The sequence below is a fragment of the Corvus brachyrhynchos genome, unplaced genomic scaffold, assembly GCF_000691975.1.
Source record: "Corvus brachyrhynchos isolate BGI_N302 unplaced genomic scaffold, ASM69197v1 scaffold114, whole genome shotgun sequence".
NCBI lineage: Eukaryota > Metazoa > Chordata > Aves > Passeriformes > Corvidae > Corvus > Corvus brachyrhynchos.
This window is the reverse complement of record NW_008238337.1, coordinates 7,459,508-7,482,091: the sequence shown is the minus strand read 5'-3', so window position 1 is coordinate 7,482,091 and position 22,584 is coordinate 7,459,508. Positions and strand designations below refer to the sequence as shown.

The 22,584-nt window shown below is 37.6% G+C and overlaps 1 protein-coding gene across 1 annotated transcript in view; it reads right to left on the bottom strand.

The window, feature by feature from the left end:
* Positions 1-22,572, bottom strand: part of ARVCF (armadillo repeat gene deleted in velocardiofacial syndrome) — a 259,690-nt gene extending 237,118 nt beyond the window's left edge. Inside the window, exon 1 of the mRNA XM_017734735.1 lies at positions 22,371-22,572. The gene's annotated coding sequence lies outside the window, so the exon portion shown is untranslated. The remainder of the gene's footprint in view (positions 1-22,370) is intronic.
* Positions 22,573-22,584: the final 12 nt, after the last annotated feature.

Genomic DNA, 22,584 nt, shown 5'->3' with positions numbered 1-22,584 from the left:
ACAGAACATTATTCCAGTATTCATATCTTTCAGAAAGTCTAGACTCTCCAGTTTCTGTTAATGAGAAGAACCTGCAAGTTTTGGCACAGCAAGATCTATTATGTTGAACTTTTAAAAAGAATTTTTACAAACCTTCAGCTTCAGTGATTGGGAGAGAAACATCCACCAGTGAAAGACAGACATAAGTCAAAGGATGAGTTGTATATATATTTCCACCTGCTGGTAGAAAGGGTTTACACAGCAGTAGTATGCTTCTACAGCGGTTTAAGTCTGGACTAAATCCAATAAATCAGCAGAATTTTTTTTCATGTTAAAAGAATAACATAAAGCAGCATTATCCTTCAATGTCACTGGCACACAAAGGGGTATTACAGAAAGTCTGCTTTTGATGAGGCTGCACACCTCCAGGTCTGGGGGCATAATATTAGTCTAACTGATGTTTACTTATTTATGTGTTTTTTAATTAACAACTGAATGCTACCAACATGCATGTCAGCTTCCCAAAACTGTAAGTAACAAGCTTAAATTACTACATGCAGAAACATGTAATGGTAGTGTTAATCAGGTCCAGTGCTCAGCAAAGTGTTTTTCAGTTGGATGTTTATTTGAAATTAAAAGGTGTTCTAAAGCAGCACTCCAAGGAATAAGCTGTATTCACCACCACTGAGCTGCTACAACATGGAACCAACTGCTCACATTTCTCCAGAACTGATGGTAGAGAAACATGATAAAAATGCCAAAAGAGCCTCCATTGTCTATAAACAGCAAGAATGAACCTCTGTTCTCCACTACATAAACCATTAGAGGATTTCCAAGTACAGACAACACACTCCCAACCTCACTTAGGGGTTCTTCCACACCATGCCCTCCAGGCTTTCTTGACGCCACTTTGGGTTCATAATCAATCAGCGGCTTTTATCAACTACAGTACCTGAAAGTTTAACCTTCAAGTCCCAAGCAGTGCGAGCTAAAAATTTCATGGAACAGGATAAACTGCATCATCTCTACTGCAGGACTGTTCAAGAGGCATGAAGAGACTAGTTCACTGGTTAGCAAGCACTTACATTCTACAGTCCTTTCATAAAATTTAGTTGGAACGTTGAAATGTCTGCTTTCTCTCCCTTCTGACCTTGACGACATGTGTGACGAGGCTGTTTCCAAACATCCTTCTAAACTCAGCTCCATTAAAAAAAAACTTCTTGAAAGTTATAATACTGCATTAACACATGCTGGAAAGCATCTAATCTTTGTGCTGCCCCCTGTTATCTAAAAATACCCTGAGAGTGACGTGCAACTATCAAACAAATACAAACTTCCTCCAAGAATGCTGAAAATTTTATCTTTGTCACTAAATGAAGTGTTACATCTTTGTGCCAAAACATCATCCTATACATGTATATAGAAAAATGTGAAAAAAATCCCCAGCAAGTATTTTCACAAATGCCTAGTGCCAAGAGAAAAAATGCTCAACACAAGAAGTACTGCAATCCATTACAGCATTATGAAGTCAGTCTTCTGTCAGCTGTCAGTTCGGATTCTGTACAGATATCTTAAGGAGAAGAAATACTTTAGGAAAGCAAAGAATTACCATACAATAGGCTACAATTCAATTAAAAGAAAGAACATGCTGAAGATAATGTCAACAATAGGATATGATAATGATCATTTTAATGAGATAAATATGCCCTCATATCCCCAGTCAAAAATGCCCAAGATCCATCTTGGCAATGGTAGGAAGCAGTGGCAAGAAACAAAGTCTCCCTTTCTACTGATGTGGGCGATGCCAAAGCTACAACAATTACTGGAATTCCAGTCAGGAAGGAGAGGAGGAACAAGCGATGCTTTTAGCTTCTGAGACAGATCAGGGCACGTTTCCCTTCTGCTCCTGAAAGCACTGTTCCAGGGAAACAGTCCCTGCCAGAACTCTCATCGGACAATGCATCTCTGCAGTTGTTCATGCATAACACTCCAGATGGAGGAAGAATTCAGCTTTAAATCTAAAATGCAAAGGGGACTGTTTTATTAGAGTCTAAATGCTTTTGACTTCGCTGTATAGGCATTTTAAGAACCTCTGTCAAAATTCAACAAAGTCATCAGGTTTTTAACAGGAAGACCCTACACTGAAGTTGTGCAAGATTAAAAAGTCTCACAAAATTCTTACTGACAATTTCCAACAAGTTTCTACAGCAAAGCTGCAAATCAGTTTTGGAAGACTTGTTCCATGTACATCCCTGTTGAAACCCAGCACCAATTTATACACCATATATAGCTTTAAAGAAAAAAAAAAATTCAAAAAAATCAATGCTTACCGTAAGGCATGAAAGTTTACAATGGAAGAATAATACTGAAACTACAAGAAATCAAGAAAGTACCCAAAGCCAAATAAAACTGCCTGTTGCCTTTTATAAAGTATACTTTTTAAGAAAAAGTATAAAGAAGAAAAAGTTAAAAACAGTCACCATGAGATGGTGCAGCAGCTAAATTGGTTGCATTTCAATTCCATCTGTACCTGTTCTGTGAGGATATACTTCTGAGGGGAGGCTTACTAAGGGGCAGGTATTGTAAGATTTTTCTAAGCTAATGCTTTGAATTTCTTGTTTAATTATTTTCATCATCTAAGTTTCCTTTATCCACTTGGAAAGGCCTTTAATGGATCTAAATAAGAAGAGAAAATTTGTCTAATATTTATGTCTTGTCAATTCTATAGAGATGTTGCTGTAAGAAATTTAGATCAAGAGATTGGGTCCTAAAGTTTTATTCACTGTAGTTTTAATAGACCGTGCCCATCTTACTCCACTATTGCCAGAGATGTCTCCAAGAACACTGAATGAACATTAAAAAGGCCTACCATGACTCTTGCTATGAAAGTACATATTAAATTGTAAACTTTTAATCTCCTCACTGGATCCATATGGGGAAATTTGGTATGGCATCTGGGAATACGCCAGCAAAGATATGACAGAGGAGTTGCATCGCATGTTTGGCCAGAATGGAAACACTGCCAGATAGAGCTCAAGGATCAGAAGCTGCATATTTGTTTTCAATACTAATGTGCGCAAAGATGTACAGCTCCATTGATAGGTGTACATTAGCATGTTTCCACATGCATATCCCAAATACAGATTATCAGTCCTTTGAGTCCAGAAGAGCATCCAGGTTTTGAATACTAACGCATTTCAGATGAAGCAGGTTTTCTCCAAGCCATGAAGCAGAGAGCAAGGCAGCACACAACGATGTATCATACAGACTTCTAAGGCCAACCTTAGCCAGGCAATTCAATGAAATTCTACTTCAGACAGGTAAGCTATTTTGCAAACTTTTAGTAGACACCCTACTGAAAAAATCTGCCTGTTTCAGCAATCAGTATTACAGAAGTACTGATGCTCACTAAAGTAAATTATAATTTTTTAAACCATACCTGATCAAACCATAAAATACTATTTATAGCAATACAACCTATCTTCTGTTAGTGCTATGTAGCTGCGCAGTGAAGTGGAGGAAAATAAATAGCCACAGCCTGTCACACCACTGCTGCAGAGCACCAGGCTTGCTCCTGTTGCTGTCATCTTTGTTAGGAGAAGACCTGAGCATGTATGGGAGCAACTCCAACATCCCAGGGGCTGATCATCCAGACCTCATCTGGGTTAAGTGAAAGAGCTCAACTCTCCAGCTGGCATCAATAAACCAAGACGAGTCAAAGCAGGACCAGGACAAAATCCCCATGCTTTCAAACAGGCCACTGTGGGGTATGCCCAGCCCCTGCCCTGGAGGGATCTCTGCTGAGATTGTGTAATCACTCAGCAGGGCTCCCTGGAAAGGCAAACATTTCTTTGGTCACGGCAAGAAAAGACAGACCCACAATCCTTTAGGAGACCCTATGCAGATCCCTTGTAACCCATTGGCCTTCACCCATCCCCTGTATCCCTATAAAAGCTAAGCCCTCTGCCCCTGTGGGACAGAGAGAGCTGTCATCCCTGGCTTTCCCCTTTGCTGGAGGATGGACCAACAGTAAAGCTCCTTCCGTGGGGAACCAGCCACATGAGCCTCTCGTCTCTCTCCCTGGTCTGGCCTGGAGGCTGCCCTGCAGAGCTGAGCTGGAATCACGAGCTGATAATCACTAAAGAGCTGACAGCCTCTGCACGGGCCCTCCTGGCCAGCAGTTGAGGGAAGATGCCGGGCCTCGGGAAGGCGATTCCTTTCGGGACCATCTCCCCGGACCGCTCACCTATTCCTGGGTCAGAGCCACTGACCCCTTCACCAGCTATAATAACCCACCATTTTAAATCAGGAATTAAGTGATTCCAAATTTCCATCAAGAAATATAAGAAATTAAATCCATGCATATTGTACACAAGAATGCAACATACTTTTTGACATCTACTCAACACCACCAAAGGCACTACCACGGTGTGGACAACAATGAAGGCAAAAGTAGGACTCAGCAGCAATTCTGGAAGGCTTGTATGATCATTAACTAAAGATAACCATGTAGAGGTAAACTCTCAGGCACACAACACAAACTCATCAGACTTAGTTTGTAAACCGTGTCATGCAGAGACAATAGCAAAACTTCCCATTTGAGATAAATATACTTGGCATCAGATAAACCAGATAAAAATATTTTCCAAGAGCTACAGATGAAAAATACCTAATTGATATCTACATATAATGTACACTATATGGAGGAGGAATTCCTTTCTAAAATTACTTAGTTCAGATTTGTTTGTGTGGCAAATGCTTATAAAACAAAATGCTAACTTTGGCTAATTTGAGTATTTGGGTCATATCTTGTGCTTCCTGTATGTGACAAAGACTCTTACATGCCCAAGTCTTAATTTAATAAACTTAACTACAGACAACGTTTTAAAAAAATAGCTTACTCACAAGAAATATCAAGTCCATTAAGTAAGAGTTTGATTAATGTATAGTAATCCATCAATTAAGATTAATTCATCATTTCTAACAGCTTGAAAACACCCAATCTGGATGGCTGAGGTCTGAAATCTGGCAGTCTGGAACACATTTCAAATCAAGTCAACTCCATTTTGTATACCACAAGCAAAACTGACCATTTAAATCACACAACTACAGTTCTAGAGATGACTATTTAGTATTAATTTCTGAAAAGGCACTTATTTTTCATGTTTCACAAATCATTTCTGGGCAACCACGGGCTAGAAGCTTATATGCCAAATTCACCTGTAACAGCATCTTCATATAGGGGATTTAAAAAAAAAATCTTATGACAGTATTGCATAGCAAATACAGCATCTCACTGTTTGAAATGTTTACCTTTGTAAAAAATAACCTTTTTCTTAAATGACATCCGCAAAAATGCTACTACTAATAATTAACCTTTTATTAAAAGTTGAGAACTAATACACAGTTTTGAAACCTACATGTATTCAGGAGTTGACATGCTTCCTCTCCAGTCCAGATTCCCTGTTCACATGACCAGTAATACCTGCAATGGCAGAATTTAGCCATGTCTACCACTACTCCAATAAGTATTCATCCCACAACACTCCCTTGTGAGAAGGCCTTCTGTCTGCTCAGACCTACTCCTACAGACAATAAAATAAAACACACTGGAGGATATAATCAAAACAGTTCTAGATAACCAATTTTTGTGGTACAATGACTTTCAGAGCTGTAGGTATTAAGAAACCCAATATGCTGGCACAACAGAAATGGTTACAACTTCTTTCTCCTACTTAGGAAATACCTTTTTTATCCATAAACAAATAGTACAATAGTTACTTAGTTTTCATGAAACCCTAATTAAAGCAGACTATTGTAAGTGTTTTTTGAAAGAAAAGTCTTCACATTCAGACAGTATAATGTTACTCCCACTGAAAGCCACAGAAATGCTACTGCTGACCTCAGTGGGAGTAAGAGCAATTCCAAACGGCTCCAACTTTTTAGATTTTCCACCACAATGTCTATTGCACAGAAAGGCAATTCAATCTCATCATTAAAAGCCACAAACCAATAACCAATCAAAATAAACCTAGAATTGCTTTATAAGTTAGCAGTCTCAGTCAATGAGTTGCACTTGTAATGACCAGCATTCTTTAGGGCTGAGAAGCAATAAACTGAAAGCACCATCATTCTGAAAATGTATGGCTCTCCTGATTAAGGGTGACATACTCTTTAAAAGGAATATCAAGAATACCTCACTTCTGAAACGAGAAATCAGTCTTAGACATGAACTCTGTAAAAAAGCCCTTTGGTAATGATAGGACAATTAGTACTGTTTCTTCAGAGTAGAAAAAGCATAAAGATTTTAAAAGCTGTACATTCCTTCACAAATATACTGCAAAATAATGACATATATGTTTGTCATGTCTCTACCAACAACATTTCATTTGATTGCCTGCTACCTTTTTACCTAATTTTGAATGAGCAGTCAGGCTGTTTGGTAAGAGATAACACCTTCTGTTCCTGTCACTTTATTCCCTTTCACCCCTACAATCATTTTCCTTTGCTTTAAACACTACAAGATTCACCTCAGGTTGACTATTACAGTGACAAATCCCCTAAGAAATCTCCCACCTCTTCTGTATTGCTTAGGATATTCAGAAGCAGTAGCTTTCAGTTTTGATTGTACTGTGTAAACTGTACTCCCATCTTTTACCCAAAAATGTACTTTCCCTAAAACAAATTAAAAAGGAGACTAATAAAAAGAAATGAAAGCTTTTAAAAGTTTGAATTATTCAATCAATTTTATTCATTTAGACAGCTGTCTTCTGGTTTTAGTAATTTAAGAGACCAGGCTTTTTAAATTATGTTCCTTTATCCCAATGTAAATGACTTTTCCTTGTGTAAGGAAACTTCTGCCTGGTTAGGTCTCAGTAATGACTTCTCAGATCAGTGAAAGTCATACAAATTAATAAATTGCTTGGTCTTTGCCTACTTTGACTGTGTTGTTCTGGCAAGGGCCCTTCACCTACAGCGAGGAGGCTCTGCCACAGCAAGGCCCACACCCCACCATGCCTGTGGGTAACTACTGAGTTTAGAACAGTGCAACATTCCTGCGCCACAGATTTCTGCACACAGAGCTCTGAGAACAACCCCAAATGAAATCTGTCTGTACAGCTGAACACAAAACTGAGGGGCCGAGAAAGGGCAGTACGGAGGTGGGAAGTCAGTTCACCTCTTGTCTAAAAGCCAGACAGAACAAAACATCTTGAAAAGGCCCATGTATAAAGTTTTGGAAGCTTTATTATTAGCTACATTATATGCAGTTGATCATTCTACATTTTGATTAAAACAAACATTTGTTTTTATTTGGTGATTTGTTATTCCAAGCAGGCTAATTCAAACTCTTGCATATTTTAGCCATACTCAGTTGAAAAGTCCTTCTGTTTGAGAGAAAGGTCACTGCAGGCTGTTACTATAAAAAGAACTTAGCCTTTTATCACTTTATTGTTGGCTAAAGAATGTCAACTGTGAGACTTACTTTTTAAATCTTTCTATTTACTGTCCCAGACAATTTTGCTTTCTTGATTTCATACACACAAACACACGTAATAACGTAAGAAATGTAAGTATATGTAAGAAATTTTGCCAACCCTTACCACCCTTTCAGGCGGGTTGTTAGGCCCCTCCCCTTGTTCATAAAGCACAACTCAGTTACGGATATCCCTGGAAAACATAAGAGGCAGATCAAACTCTGAACAAACTCTGTAACCAGTGTAACTAAAAGCTTGTTGACCTGAGGAATAAGACAACATCCATATACAGTCCAAACACCTGCCAAAACTGCACTGCTATCCCTAGTTCAAAACACCCCAAGTCAAGGCTTTCGTCAGCCTGCAGAGTTCCTGCTTCCCAAAATCAAAGTTCAAGGCTGAAATCTCTATCTGGTTTGAATGCTCTAGCATGTGGAAAAGTTTCAACTGAAATCTCTGGGTCATAAAATCCAAAAATCACTTGTTTTAAGTGTACCATAATGAGATGCAAAAATAGCCAAGACGCTTCTCCTTATTTTCTCTTTGCTTAAATGTATTCTTCCTGGATCATACACCTGGTTTCACTGACCTAATACTTGTTTCATACACAAAAGAATATTTTCTAAAGAAAACAAACATATATGAAGTTACAAGGAAGCTGAAGCATTTTTCATATCAAGTTAACAGTAATACAAAGTTTTAATTCCCAAGGAATACAAACACTTTCTTGGGCTACATTTTACCAAGTTTTGATCAATTTTTTCTTTATGTTTAACTCCAAATATCATAAATTTCCAACTCTTTTACCTGCCTTTCTTTCCAAGCTAGAAATACACCCAATTCCATAGGTACACTGCAAGTTGGAAGTCACACCTTCAGTGTAGAATACTACAGGCGAGCAGCACTGGGGCTGACAGGAGGATAAATTTTACCCTAAACTTAAAATCTAAAAAACTTTAGATCTCAGATTTCTCTACAGAATGTTTAAGTTAAAAACAAGAAGAAAGCAAGAAGCTGGAACGGTAGTACCATATAATTCTTGATTATCACTACATATTGGGCAGACACAGAGGAAAAAATATATAAGTATTATATATAAATATATTATATAAATATATCAATCAATCAATAAATGCCCAAGTATAGCTACAGCACTACAATGCCAAAGCACCACTGACCATTGGCCCTTCTACTGCTGGCTACACTGGATTTGTAGGACAGCCACACTGACATAGAGGGATTTACAGCAGTGATTTAAGTAATGAATATCACAAATAATTAGGGGTTGTTTTGTTGAGGGGGAGGGGGTTTACTGTTCTGGATGAAGAGTGCTCACCCACAAGGCCTCATCTGAACCCACTAACACCAGAGAAAAACTGACTAACACTCAGATCCACAAAGGATGTAAGTGCACTCAGTGGGAAAAACAGCTTCTTATGTCTAAGAAACTGATTTTTTAAGTCATCTAAGAAATACGAACACAACTACCTGCAGACTGCTTTTATGAAGGAAGACTTTGGGGTTTGTCCCACAATTCTTGTAAGCAAGTCAGCATTTGGCTGCCTCCAAAAATCCGTATCTTCTCCCCACATGTCGTCACCTTCCATGGTAAATTTTATGTTTCATTTCACAATTTACAAATTGTAAGACAACACTATGTCTTGATACAGTAATTCCATTGCCTTTAGGATGACACAACGAAAATTTAGCTAATTACTAACATGATGCTTTATTTATCTTCAACTCTTGACAAGTAAATGCTTTTAAGTGCTGCAGAACAAAGGAGAAACCGCATCACAAACACAAAACACACAAGCAAGTAGAGCACGTACATGGGAATTCAGTTTGTCACAAAATGAAATTCATTAAAAGGGTCATGTTGTTCCAGAAACAGCATGGAGGGAGATGGTATAATCATAAAAAATGTGTTGAATCAGTACAAATCCAACCCCAGGCAAGAATTTTCCTCAAAAGTTTCATTTTTATTAGCAATTCAGACTTTGCCTGATGAGCAATTCAATCCAGAGGTCAGAAGCAAAATCTTGCCAATGCTTGCCCTTTTAAAAACATTTTTCCAAAGAATAAAATGAACACACAATTTCCTCTAATCCAAAAAAAATGCAGTTATAATAATAAGCAGAAATAATATTAAACAGACATCAACAGGACAATACTTATTAAAAAATGTATTAAAAAATGCCACTAGTAGCTTGATAAAATTTTAAAACATTGCAATAAATCCTAAACTGCACTTCTAAAATTATTTTTAATTGAATATGTCAATCCTGTATGAGCCATTTTAAAAGCTTCTACTCTCAAAACAAGTGGAAAATTATGGCATATTTAAAAAAAAGCAAATAATCAGTGAATTTCTTAATGATGATGCAAGAAAAGCAGAAGTTGACAGTAAGCTGATTTAATGTAAGTTTTCAATAAAGCAATGTATCACTTGAGCTACAAATCTGGATACCCTGCTACCTACATATGCCTGTAAGACCTGAGAAGAGTTCAGGCAGAAACTGTAATTATCTATAACTTACATTTATGTATGTTATAACTTCTTCTCTTTTGTGAGCAACTTTGCTCAAAAAGTGCCTTTGACATTCCGGTAATTTACATCTGATTAAAAATTCATCTCTTTCCATCATCTGAAGATGCTTATGGGAAGAGAAATTCAAGCATACTGTAAAAATTTCTGATGAGAACAATCACCTACTATTAAAACAGATCCCTAACTTTTTGCAATGTCGTATTCTTAAAATTGCAAGGGGTGAGGATTCAGTGTGACTTTGGGTATCTCTATACACTACAGCTGAGTAAAACATTAGTTAAATCAAGCAGCAGAGCAAGAGAACAAGCTTTCCAGCCTTCACTCATAACCTTGTTTAAAAAGTTTAGTCTGCCAAACTCTAGGTCCCGCAAGGTCTGAATTTCTCAGGAACCAAGCCAACCTTGAAACTACTGTAGTAGTACAAGTGGAGTTATATTTTGAACTTAAATCAGTATCATGGCTTAACACACAACAGTAAGCAGAGAAGAAATGATGGAAGTAGAGTCTTTCATGAGCTTGAACAAACTTCATTCTGCCAGACGAGAACTAACAAGTCTACACTCTTGACTGCAAGAAGAAGTCTCGTAATAAGTCTCATAAATATTCAATAGACCCACCACGGCAGCAGCTCCAAACAGAGTGACGGGTGAAGGTCTCTTAAAGAGCAGCTCTAAGCATAAGGCAGCCAATTCTGACTGGAACCTTATGCAGAACCAATGCCAGCTGACAAGGGCATGACCTTCTATTGATGCTGAAAATGATGACTTGGTTCAAAAATTGTTTCATTTTGCTGCCACAAATTTAACAGCTCAGGCTTTGTCCCCATGAGATGAGTAAAACATGCTCATTAGGTAACCTGCTTCCAGAGAGACAGTATTTTAAACAAAGGCTAAGCACCTTTATTTTAATATTACAAATATGTCTTCAAGGTGCTTTAATGCAGACCAGTTGATGAGGTGCAAACTGAACACAGCTCTCCCAGTCCAGCCACAGGAAATGTTCTCCACAGGAAGACTGCACTGATGGAAGTTACAGGTAACACGAAATATGTCCACAAAAAAGCACTGAGCAGAAATACAGCTCAATACACCATCACAGCAATTCTGAGGCTCTTCAAAAATGTGCACAAATAAAGGGAAATAATTTTCACTTTGTTTATCCAGTCTAGCAGGCAGGACAATTATGAATTATTTCAGCAAATTCTTTCAGTTTGTCCAAAATATTCACTGCACATTGTTTTCATCTTCCTAGTTACAGACATGCCAATGTCACACAAAATCTGTTACAATCAACTTGGATTTACTATTCTTACCAGCTGTCTTATGTCTAACCAATAAAGGAATATTGAACAAAAAAGGGGATGAGAGTATCCAAATATAAGCAAAGATAAGCAGGCAGTTATTTCTTACTCTGAATGCAGTAACAAGAACTCCAGAGGCCAAAATGTTCCAGCTGAGCTAACTATGGCTTCCTGCTGCTGTTACCAACATGGTACTGTAGAAAAGTAAATGCAAATATTACTCACAAAGTACAAATAGAAGCAAACAAGATAATGGAAGAAACATGTATCTCCTGGCAAAAACAAAACTCATTAGAAGATTATGTTCAATGTAAGTCAAAATGCTTTGAAGCCAGCTGTATAAAGTGACAGTGGAAGCACTTAAATTTGAATAAACCTCTTAAAATTCTTTATTGCACTAATGGCAGAAGTTTGACCTTAAATGTTAATTTAAATAGATACAACCAAGCTGGTTAAAAAACACAAACTGTGGTCTCATAAATGCAGCTGCTAATGGCGCCCTCAGACCTGCAGCCACATCCCAGCCTGACTCAGCTCTGTCCATCCAGCTCCCCCTTCACAACCAGCACAGGCGAGGGGAGAGTCACTGTTGGCTTATCCCCACTGGGGAGAAACATAAAGGGAGATTGTCTTGCAACCCTGGAACTACTTTCTGGTTTTTGCACCGTAGACACAGAACAGCTGAGATTGGAAACACCCCTGGATATCACCTGGCAACCCTCCTGCTCACAGCAGAGTCAGTTTGAGCAAGTTGCTCAGGATCTTTTCCAGTCAGGTTTTGAAAATCTCCAGGAATATGATCTCCACAATCTCTGGCCAACTTGCTCCAGCATTCAGTTCACACTTAACAGCAAATTTTTCCTCAGTTTTTGATTGAAATAAGACTCCTCCACTTTGTACCTGTCAGCGTATAAGGCTGTGCTGCCTGTTGTAGTATTCTTAATCAGCGTGAGCTGCTTAAATCAATGAGCTTCAAAAATGACAATGAGATGTATAACCATGAAATTTATTGACCATGCCTGCATGCATTAGTAATCACACAGTATGGCCTCTGGGTCCAATAATGCAGAGAGCTGGATTCCTTCTTCTTCCAATGACTGCTCTAGATTCCCCAGTCACACAAGGACACACAAAACAAGCTCACTTTTTTTTTTTAGTCCCAGATATTACACCTACTTTAAACCAGCAGATTTTGTCTTGTACATACTCAGAAGTTTCTCTCAATTTTATAGTATCAAAAGTATTTTAAACAGTTTCTCAGAAAATCCACTATTAACACTCCTTGCCTCAAAAAATATGTGCAAAACCCAGTTATTTCTGAGGGGGATCTGAGAGAAACTTTTATGGACTCAATACTCTTGAGATTTCTATCAGAAATCAGTCACTTGATTTCATGTGAAATGACAAGCATGCACAAGCATTTTTTTTTTCTTCTCTATTACAAAAGTCTCAAGTGACATTTGCTGTTAAGGAGGACAACACTAACAGCCAGTGAAATGTCAAAGGTTTCCCAAGGAGAAGTCAATTCTGTTTGTGCTTCCACTCTAAAAACAAGTAAGTAATTCAGGGGTACCCAGTCAAACTACACCTGGGTGAAGAAGAGAGAAATAAATATCAGGTGTTAATCACTAATACTAAAATTGTGCAACTGTTGCATTTGTGCATAATGCCTTTCTCATTTTATATTCTCTAGAAGAAAATACACCGAGAGATTTCTCCCCAACAAAATTTTCCAACTTGCTGTAAATGTTTTAAATCAGTGCAGCTACTAAAGTCTCCTATTTTAGAGTACAAGACTGATAATTAAGTCAGCCTATTTCAGGGCCTTCCCCCTCCCCCGGCTTCTTCATTACAGCTATTTTCATTCTGGACTCTCCACACACACTGTGCACCTGTAATCTGTATCTACATTGTATTAGTAGGATCCTCCTAATTAGATTTAATTTCTTCAAGTGAGGAAAAAAGTGACATGCTAAGCCTGTCAGTTCTTTGAAGAATGTCCTAGAAGGTCAAATGGTGTGTATATAAGGGCTTTGTGATCTGTTTGACACAAGGAAGATACGGTTGGTCAACATTTCAGATGCCTTCAGTAATGAAAAGCAAAGTAACTGGTATTGATTCCATTCACATCAATCTCAAAATGGTAAACAAAATAATTATATCCTCTGTATAGCAGTCTCATGGGTACATGCAGATATTACTTAACAGATTACAGACAGAAGACAGTGCATCTAAATCAGACACTACGGGAAATTCTAGTTTTCCTAATTGAACTAGTATGTAGACATTAAAGCTTCTGAAATCTCTACATGGTTTATCCTTACATCTTCAACCAGAATCAGAAACTCTCAGAAGATCAGTACTTTTCCTACAGATTACAGCTCCACAGTTTGTCTACTTCTGAAACAACAGAAATACCTGTATTACTGTTTTCTAAGCTTTTACAGTTTTAAAATATGTTGGCTTAGTACTTCAAAGAAAAAATAATTTTTAAAATTTTAAAATATCACTCTCTCCTGTGTGAGACCAGCTGCTTGCCCCTAGACTTTAACCTCTTTTCACATGAAGTAGTTGGGCTTATCCTGTAATTCTTATCAGTCTTTCCCTCTTTTTGTGGTACCATGACAAACTATACTCTGCATTACTTTAATCTCCCAGGCCTTGCTTTCTGCATCATTGGTGTAACCACACAATACAATCCCATATACACCAAATCTGCCCTACAGCCTCCTCTTCCCAACTGCATTACTGCGACAAACACATCTGCATTTGGCACCTGTTAAGTTCTTTCACTACCAGGATCAGTAGCCAGTTTCTTTGGCTAAACACTGCACCTTCAAAACAGAGCAGTATTTACTCATTACTGCACAGGTAGTAAGCCTGCAGTACAAAAAAAATAAAACCTATAATAAGCCAATCCATAGTCTTATTTATGCTTAAAATGTCTACTGCCAATTATAGGATTTCTCTCAGCCCAATTCTGTGTTTCCTAAATGTAATACAACATAGGCTACTGCATTTTAACAGGAGTCATTGTAGTTCTTGAAACAGTGACACATAAAATAACGTAAAAAATTACACCATCTACACCTTCGGTTTCCATAAAAAGGAGTTTTCTTTGCATTGCTCCCCAGCCTTTGTTGTATCTTTAATAAACTTCAGAACACTGAACTTGTGAAACTTTCAATATCTTCCTAATCCCTTGTGCCACAGAGAACGACCTTCTACTTCTTTCTACATTCAGATGGTCAATGCAAAGCAAATTTTTCATTTAGGACATAGAAACGGTTAATCCAAAAGAAAGGGAGCAAACACAAGGTGAAAACAATATGGGAAAGTAAAACACCTTGTAGGGCAGAGTTTAAGACACTGACAGTTCTCTTGGCCAATGTTAAGATTACCAACATCACCCTCCTACAGAGAGGGAAATGAGAAGAATTTGCTAAATATAGCTAGAACTGGATGGAAGGATGCCTATCCTTATTTGTGCATTCATCTGTTTAATTGTGGGCAATATAGTCCACTAGACAGCCTGAAGCAAGTGGGGATGTTCAATATTCTCTGAATTACACAATCTCCACCGGAGATTGGACCTAATTACACAGTTTACTACAGTGTAAATGGAAACTCTGTATTTTGAAACTCTCTGCAGTTGTATGTACCTCTCAATTCTTTTCTCAGGTTTTGGGAATGTACTAAATGCCTTCGAAACTGCGCAGTTTTAAACAAGCATGGTGAGAAAGGCCATAGAATTCTTGTGTTTCTTGAATGACTGTGTCTTTCAAATCCAAATGTATAAAAATAGTCATATATGCTGACATCAAAAATCAAGTTTTATGCTCAAAGCTTCTTTACATTAAGTCTGTGGTGACTGATGTTTTATCTTAAACTGATCTACAACTGCATTTTTTAAATAGTTGCAATAATTTAAATATACCTGTCAATACATCTTACCAAGTTAATCCATCTTTATTTGAAAAAAAAAGCTGTAACAATCACACAAACCTGAAAGAAACAAGTCAAGGAAGTTTATAAACCTGTGATCTAAGCTTTTAAAAGGATTCCTAAAGCTAAACCCTTGGTTTCAGTGACAATATTGGAAAGAAATACAATGGAAATTAACAGGCACTAGGTGCCTAAATCACTTTAAGAATTTGGGCCTAAATTCCTAACAGACACCTCTCAGCCAAGGTATCAATTAATTTATAAATATCACCAAGAATCTTTCATGTTCCTTTTATATGTATGTAGCAAGCTTCAGTTCTGTTTAACATGAGTTCTTCAGTACCTTAAATACTAAAGTTCCTAAAAATTGGAGTTATCATACTGCTTCTCAAACAGCAGAAAGTGGTTTGTGGCATCATAAATGAAATGAGGCATTTGTTTCCTTGACTAGATAGACGAGCATGGGTTGGGATTCAGAAACCCCACCATCAGCATAGTAAGTAGTTTGTAAAAGCTGAAGACTGTTTATCACCTGCAAGAACATACCACAATGAAACATAGGAAAAAAAATGTGGTAACCTACAGAGGTTTCAAACTTATGGATTGTACAATTCGATAATCTTCCATCGTCACACCACATTAAAAACAGTGCCTTACCCTCCACCTCTAAAATACTGCCTCAGGAGAGGGAACACAGGTTTTGACTTCCATTATCTTTCAGCCTGCCGTAAGGAAGTGCCTTGGTCCTGAATCAGAACCCACAGGAATTTAGAAAGTGATGTTTCTGCTTGTAGTAAAATCTTCAATATGTAATTTACATCTTGATATGTCATCATTTCTTGGTATTTAACTTAGTAACAGCTTCTCTAAGGTAGAGATTTTATTACATAAATTATGGAAGTAGCAGACTGGGTGTAGTGGAGACAGCATAAATTTCTGAATCAATACAAAATATGTCCCCGGTAGTAGTTGTTATTCTATGCAGGTGTGTTATTGATTACAGTCATAATGGTCTCACTTTAGCTGCCATCAATAACTCACTACTTGTATTGTCATACTGAATTAAAAAAGAACCAGTCTAAAAATACGAGGAGAAGTTATACCAGCATGGCATGACCCAGCCCGTGGTGCAAAGAAGCAAAACACTGCCAGTTTAAGTTAAGGTTCATGTTTGAGACTTCACTTGACATTACATTGATAAAATAAAGTCAAATGCGATACTTATTCAGGCAAAAGAGTGTGTGCCTTAAACATTCAGGAAAACTTCTAAATTTATGGATCCTGCATACAATAACAGTTTTCAATACCTTGGGACCATGAGAATACATGTTCTGTTATGCGAAACTGAATCAAAGTTTTTTGAGTGGTTATTGACATTTTACTGATGAACATGACTGAAGATTCTTTGCATCAGATTAAGAATTGTAGAAGGAATGTTAGATTATTTCACTTTTTTAAATTCCTAATTTTGGAAGCTAGTCTCCATAAAACACCTGTATTTGCTACTCAGTAGAGAGATGCTCACAAAGTGCCAGTTAGAAGACTTGATTCAACATCACAGACTGGATCAGCCTCCAGAGAAGTCTGTCTGTATCCACTGTTTTAATCCACATGCAGAAGTGGCTGCCCTTTCTAAATCAGGCCTCTAATTGACATGCCTGAAGTTACTGTAGCTACCCCAACTTAACTGTCACATCTCAGATTCTCCTTCCCCAAGACAGCCTGCACTTTATAAACCATGTATTAAGTCACTGCAATTTTCCTTCCTCTGGGCAATCTCTGCAAGCTTTGCTACTCTGCATACTGTTAAAAAGATTTTAATTTTCCCATTTAAAACCTGCAAAAATGAGATTATCCAATATCATTATATACGTTCAGCTCTCATCAAGCTGTGAATCCAGTAGCCATGGACACTGTTGATAGTGAAACATTGCAATACAGTTTCTTACCAACAGGATAATGCAGTAAAAAAAGTCTGCGCCATCACTTCTGTCACTGTTCTGAATAGCAGTTACTTAAAATTTTATCACTACATAACCTAAATTAAACAGAGAACATTTACTGTAATGAGAAGGTTCCACAGAGGTATTCCAACTCATAGGTATGACTTCCACCACCAGAGCAGATGAAGAAGAGGCAGTTAAATTACTGGAAACAGTAGCTCTAGTTTCCCTAATTTTACACTGCAATGAATGTTGATCAGTTAAGAGAAGACTTTTTCATACAGGAACAAGTTAGGGCAACATTTTTCTGTACAGAAAACCCCCATGATCATTCCTTTTATGAGAGCAGAAACAGGAGGGGAAGATAACTAAGCTTAGAACAGAAAAAAGGCATTTGTGATACACAAAGCCCAGATCCTGTAAAGATATGCCCAGCAACTCAATTGGTCAATACCACTGCACGTGTAAGAATTCTTATACAGATTACTTCATCAGGTAATTCCAACTATATCCAATTAGAATGCAGGTCTTGTTATCAATCCCCTGGAATTTATAACAATTGATAACAAAAGCCCACTCTCACAGAAAACCGTGCAAAGGAAGCACTGATGGCTAATGCTACACTCCAAACTACTAGGTCCTGAAAGAAATTAGGAAAATAATAAATATTCTGAGTTTACCATAATGACAAAATCTCAGGACTTACCCCAAACTGATTTACTCACTTCTTCCCTCTCACTTGCTTGCAATGTTTAAGCTGTAATTCTTCAGTAATGCATTTCAGAAGACAGTAAGTGCTTCACAACTCTTAAATAAACCACAAGCAGCTAAACAGTACCTGTTCTGGAGGACAAAGGCCTGCTGCTAAGGCACTAGACCTCAAGTCTCCAATGGCTTATGACAGCAATAACAAGGCAAACAAAGTAAATAATAAAAATGAAATTGCAAAAGATACCTTGACAGTGTCCTTTTAATCTTCAGCCAACTTGAGATGTCATGTAAGCACTGAAGCAGCAAAGAGGTGATACTGCTTAGATAGCAAAATCTCAATTCCTCCCTGACCTACAAATCAGAAGCTAATAGATTAGTGGTGCACTGGTGTATATCTGCACAGTATCTCATGGAAACCCTGTCGCAGCTTCTGAAACAAAATGCTTGTGCTCCAAGATGCAGAAAAAGCATAACTATAAATAACACCAACTGAAGCATGCACAGAAGATTTTGACAACCCAGTCAAGGACCTTATGGAACAAATATCCCAAATTGTCTAAGAAAGCCATCATATCTGAAGAGATGAAGCATACTGCATGTAGCTCAGGAACAGAAAGGTCTTCCCAGTCCAATATAAACTGGAGAGTGAGACAGAGAGGCACAACCCTGCCCATATGTTCTCAATGGATCTCAGTACCTTGTAACACTGCCAGCAGCAGCATCACCACCACACAAGAGGTGGATGAAAATTACTTCCTTGGACCACTCAGTCTGGAATCTGTTATCTAAATATTACAATTTTACTCTTTCTAAAGAGTCAAAATATATGACATATATATTTGACCATAGTCAAAAATCACTCAACTTATCTCATGGTGATTAACATCAGCTGATCATAGAGGATTAAGACTTGCAGAATCAGACCAAGATACCCTTCAAAGAGATGTTTATCTAGGTGGGACAAAAATCATGTAACTACAAAGCAAAATACATATAAGTGCAGTGTCAATTTTTACAGATTTTGATAAAGTAACCAGTTAAAAAAAAAAAAAAATCAATAAAGCCAGTCACTTCAAGGGTATCATGCTGCCTTAGTTAAGATTCATTATTTTCAGAAAGAAGCAGTCCTTCCAACAGTGGTAAGCTCCCAGTAACGACAACACTTTAAGAAACTGTATGTTCTTTGTAGTAATGAGGAGTAACTAGGTATGAGCTTCATTAACTAAATTGCATTCTCTGCAAAAGATTAAAATATTTTAAAATGCCACCTATATATACATTCCTACAGTGTCTCTAACATTTTTTATCCCTAAGATTAACCAATATTCCAAGAAAGGCATTTATTTTGGTGGGTCAAAATGTCAGACTACCCTGAAACAGTGGCAATCAATGAGCCTCATCAGGACTCCAAAATATTATTTTGTTTGATCAGTCTGTATAAGTTAAGGATGAGTAATAGATGCTGTCCACTTACTATGAAATGATTAGCCATTTACAGACAACACATCAAATGCTACTTGAAAATGTGAATGCCAGAGGGTTGACTGTCAGGCTTTCAAAAGATTGGGTATTACTAAATTAAGCTGTCTGTTCTTAGAACGTTGCACAAAACCAGTCACAAAAAGAACTTGGTTCACTAGAACTAGCTGTTTCTCTTACATACTATTTAAAACAAATGTGACCCAAGCTAATGGAGAAAATGTAGACCTCTAGAACCTCAGCAGACTGCACCAGAAGTAGCTTTACAGTTTGTTTTGGTCTGCATGTGAGATGCAAGGGTAGGAGCGAAAAGGACAAACAGGGAACAAAATGCACACACCGCAGTTTTTTGGGGTTGGCTTAGTTTTACACAAGTTAGCTGAAGCAATTAAAACCCACTTCGTTATCTAAATCGATTGCTTCTTTTCTCAGATGCTCAGGTGGTTACCTGCCTTGCTTCAGCTCACAGGTAGACCACATCCTACCTGAAATTTAAGAGAATAATTGTAAATCTCCTTGTTCTTATTTTAATGCTTAAACCCATGGTATCGCTGATGCCCTTCTCTAAGAAAACGTGTTTGTCAAATTATATGTATACTCTAAATGTCTTGCATTATGGAAAGAACACTTTTTCTAGAAATACGTGGATTTTAATCTTAAAAATCTCATTGCTAATTTTCAGGAGACACACAGGAAGTCTGAATAAGGTAACTGCATGCAACACATGTGAAATTCCTTCCCTATGCATATTGGTGTAACCCTATAGTTGGCCTTTCCCTCCTTATTCTGTAGAGACAGACAAGAAAGTAAAAAATTTGACCTAACTGCTTTGAAGGTAACTGTGATGGCTATTAGGATGCCGTCACACTTGACAAAATACTGTCATACTCTGGGTAAACTGGAAAGACACAAGCCAAATGTCATCTCACACTTAAGTTGCTACAGCATTTGTTTAAAATGTTTGTGTCAATGATTTATACTCACACAATAAAATATTAAGAGCAACAAACAACAAACCTGGTAGCACAAGAATTCTAACAGGTTTTCCTTGCAGTGTATCAATTCTGACACTACCCAAGATCCACCAAAAGCACTGCAGATATAATGTGTTGCATTACATAAAATCAAGTACAGAAGCTTAGTTTTATATAACTGTAACATGCATACAGATGGTCTTCAGGATAAGATATCTAATCTGAACTACAGTTTGTACAAAATTTGAAGTATAAGCACAAGGCAGGAATTTTGCGATTTCTAGTACAGTGTCCTAACTCAATAAAATGGGAAACTCCCTCTATTTGTACCTCTTACTGGTTCTTCCAATATTAAAAACTTTCTGAGACTGAAATCAATTGCAGAGATTTTGAATTAATAGATTAAATTCTAAGAAGGGAACTGTTTTCCATCTATTTTAGCCAAATAGTAAGTCAAAATTATGGTTATATTAATTGAAATTCAGATATTTATGTTGAGAGCAACTATGGCATAAAAATAAAATAAGCAAAATCCACTTTATAAAGATCACCAATGTCAAAAAAAATACAATCTATGATCTCTGAACAATACACAAGGATAAACCATGCAGTGAAACTATGCAGTCAAACTATTGTTCTTCCAAACCTTGGCTTCCTAATGCATTCCTTTAGCCAAGCAATGGGAAGATAAAACCATCTGCCTAATGGAGCATATAATTTAAATATTTCAGACAAGAATTGACGGAGACGCTGCTTAAATAAATTTAAGAGCCATCCATCCAAATACCTGACATGAAGACCCCAACATAGTTCACAACTTATTTTTTCTATACCAACTCCAAACTCTCCAGCCCTTGCAGTTACTTTAGTCACCATCCATACCCTGTACTACTTTATTACAACAAATCTTTTTTTTTCCATAGCAGATTTAATATGAAGCTGCATTTTTTTTCTTTTGTAGGGCCTTGCAACATCTCTAAAATCACTAAAATTTCAGATTTTACTACTGCATCATGCAGTCCTGCACAATTTTGTAAACAAAATATGTCTAAATTTATGGACCTTTAAAGGACTAGTGTATTCAGCAGATTGCAGCACTCTATCCACAGGAAGTTACAATGAGCCAATGTCAATATTCTGTCATTTAGAAGCAGGATTTTTTACCATAAAGCATTTCCATTAATAAAAATCAGCAGGGTTATTTCCACCCCTCCCCCCCCCACCCCCGCAAAACTTGTATTTAGGGTTTAAGCTATTGGTATGATAACAGGTCTTCACTTGATAAAAAAAATCTGCTTTGGGGTTTTTTTAACAAGCTATGAATCACGTTTTGCATTGTGACCTACCTAAAGGCACAACACGACAGCGTAACAAGCAAAGTGCATGTTATAAGAATTCCCCCTTTCACATACACAAACAAGTGCCTACATGAAAAAAACAAGAGAGAAAGCACGGAAGACAGTCTTTACTATTCCATATTCACTAGAAATGAACATTTCAAAGAGTTTTTCAACTTCTACAAACGTCAGATTTTAACCGTGGTCCTCAACACTGCAGGGAAAGCGAAAATTAAAAAATAACCCCTAACTCTGGCTTTTAAGTCTGTAATGGATTTCGCATGTGTGAAGAAATGGGTTAGTTTTGTTTGGTCTTTGCTACAAAGAGACTCATCTCCTATGCATGCCACAAATAACCTGAGCAATGACTTCCCTCCATGACAAGAGCTGCCCATCATATTGCAGGATTATTACAACGTTGGTTTGTTTAGGGGTTGCTTGTGTGTGTGGCTTGCGCATGTAACTCAGGCATTCGCATACATCAACTCCTCGTTGCGCATCTCACAATAAAGTGATGAACGCTATTAAACCTGAACCAGCAACCTTCAGCAAACAAAGAAGTCTAGCCCGGAATCGTGATGCAAAATCACCCCAAAACGTACTACACCCTGCAAGAACCTCTCAGAAAATAGCCCGGCAGCCTCATTCAATCCCCTCAACCCAGCGATCTGCTCACCATCTCCGTCTTATTTCTCCGTCCTCATCTTATTTTCCTTGCTGCTACTAGCTTCAAGGAGGCGGCGTAGAAAAAAAGAAAAATGTTTTTTAAAAGAATTTTAAAAAATAAAGAGGGGAAACCCTCCCAACTCTTCAATAGACCGCTCGGCAGCCGCTGGGCAGCATGTCAGCCCCTTGTCCTCCTCTCCCGCTCCCCGCGCAGGAGCCGCGCC